This window comes from Arachis ipaensis, chromosome B04, assembly GCF_000816755.2.
Source record: "Arachis ipaensis cultivar K30076 chromosome B04, Araip1.1, whole genome shotgun sequence".
Classification (NCBI taxonomy): Eukaryota; Viridiplantae; Streptophyta; class Magnoliopsida; order Fabales; family Fabaceae; genus Arachis; species Arachis ipaensis.
Window position 1 is genome coordinate 127,809,514 of NC_029788.2, and position 2,661 is coordinate 127,812,174.

A 2,661-nucleotide genomic window follows, 5' to 3' on the forward strand; every position below is an offset into this window, starting at 1 on the left:
TTAGGTTAGATCAGGTTGAATAACAAGTCAATTTTAATACTTTAAAAAAAGTTTATAACAAATTACAGATTAAACTCAAACCAATTGACTACATCACAGGTCAGACCTGTTAAAAAAAAAATCTGACCTAAACTGATCTGTTTCCAATCCTAACTCTAGGCATCCGCAAAATGTTTATAATGCCATTTCACGTGCAGTTCACTTAGAATGCATGTAAAACGACCACTTCACTCTCAAATTCCACAAAATAGGTCTAATCTACTACTTTTAATGATTTGTATTTAGAATGAAGATTCGTATGTAATTATTTTTATGTAAAATTAATGGTTAAAATTTATTAAATGTGTACATAATTATATGACAGTTATTTTGATACCTTTTGAAAATTAGAGGATAATTTACTCTACGTATTTAATATATAAAATAAATCTTCCTATATATTTTATTTGGATATTAAGTATTGGCTAAAATACATAAAAGAATTATTGTATTCAATTTTATATGTTTATCTTGAACCCATTTTGGTTACATATATATCTTATTACTTAAATTGTTGTAATTTACAACGATTTAAAACAATTAAATAGTAATTGTTTCAACCAAAAATTTAATAATGTGTGTGAATACTACATAAATCATATTAAAAAGAGAGTTAATCTCTACTTTAATTTTTGAGATTGATAAATTGTATTGATTTAGTTTTTTATTTTTTAATTGTTATAATTTGATCCCTTAGATTTAAAAAGGTATATCAATATAGTTTTTCGTGTATTTTTTTGTCACCGGGAGTTTAACGCCGTTAGTGACATGGCTCAAATCTTGCCATGTTGAACATATTAAAACGGCGTCGTACATATTTTAACACTAAAAAAGATAATAAACAATGTCATTTTAAGATTTTAATAATACTAAAATGTTACATCTATTTCTTTTAATCACTTCGTCTTTTTTTTTTCACTGAACTTCAAACAAAAAAACGAAAATTCTTTTTCATAAGTGAAAAGAATTGAAAGCTATTAGAGAAAAAAGTGTTTGGAATTATCTTTTTGTTCTCACAAAGTGTGTATTAACGTTCATAGAGGTTGAAAAAGGGTTTAAGATTTTTGTGTTTGCCTACAGAAGTTAATAATGAAGAAATTTTGTTTTTGTGATTTTTGTTGGCATTGTATACATATTGTTAGATAATCATTGTCTGTTTTCAAGTTTTTTCTTCAAGGAATATTGGAATGTGGTGGGTCATGAGGTATGGCGTACTGTTTAGAAAGCATTTTTAGGGGAGACGTTAAGCTATTCTTTGTTGAAAACTTTGATTGTTCTTATCCTTAAGTGCGACCCTCCAACTAGATTGAAGGATTTTCGGCCAATAAGCCTTTGTAATGTAATTTATAAGCTAGTGACTAAAGTGCTGGTTAATAGATTACGACCATTTTTGGATGAGATTGTTAGCCCAACTCAGGGAGGGTTTATTCATGGTAGAGGAGCATCTGATAATATTATTGTCGCCCAAGAAGTTCTTCACTTTCTTAAGCGGACAAAGTCTAGAAAATGAGCTATGGCTTTTAAGATTGATTTAGAAAAGGCTTATGATAGAGTTGATTGGAATTTTCTTGAGCACATTCTTCAATCTTTTGGCTTTCCTTCTCTAATTATTCGGCTTGTAATGAATTGTGTTCAAGCCACAAATCTTTCCATCCTTTGGAATGGGAATAGATTGGACAGCTTCCAACCTCGCAGAGGGCTCAGGCAAGGAGATCCAATTTCTTCGTATTTATTTGTTTTGTGCATGGAGAGATTGGCGTGCTTCATTTCCAAACAAGTTGACGAGGGTATTTGGGATGGTGTGGCTGTTTCTAGAGGGGGACCTAGAGTTTCTCACTTGATGTTTGCAGATGATCTCCTCCTTTTTTGTAAAGCGAAGAAAAGTCAAGTTCAGAATGTTGTGCACACCTTGGAGTTGTTCTATAAAGCTTCAGGTATGAAGGTTAACATTGAAAAATCTAAAGCTATTTGTTCTAGAAATATCTCTAATAGAAGGAAGGAAATGTTGTCTGGTGTTTTTCATATTCATTTTACTAGTGACCTAGGCAAATACTTGGGGGTGAACCTTAATCATCCTCGAGCTGCTAGATCTATTTTTTCGGACTCTTTAGAGAAGATCAAGAATAGGCTGGCTAGTTGGAAAGGTTGGCTCCTTAACAGAGCAGGCAGGCTTTGCTTAATTAAATCTGTGGCTTCTTCTCTTCCTATTTATTAGATGCAAGTGACTCTTTTTCCTACTTCGGTTTGTCAAAAGATTGATTCTGTGCTTAGACAATTCTTGTGGAAGGGAAAGGTGGGGGAGCGTTGCTTAAATTTGGTCAAGTGGAGCAAAGTTGTCACTCCAAGAAAATATGGAGGATTGGGAATTAGAGATACTCAATGTGTAAATTTTGCTTTACTCGAAAAGCTTGTTTGGCAATTATTGCATAATAAAGATAAACTTTGGGTAAGAATTATGTTGGCAAAATATTTATCTGGGAGTTCTTGTTTTTCACCCAAATTTTCTAATAATATTTCAAGCACTTGGCGAGCGATTTATAAGACAATAGAAAAGCTTCGTGATGGTTTTGATTGGTGTACAGGCAGGATGTCTCAATCCTTTTAGTATCATGCTTGGCGACC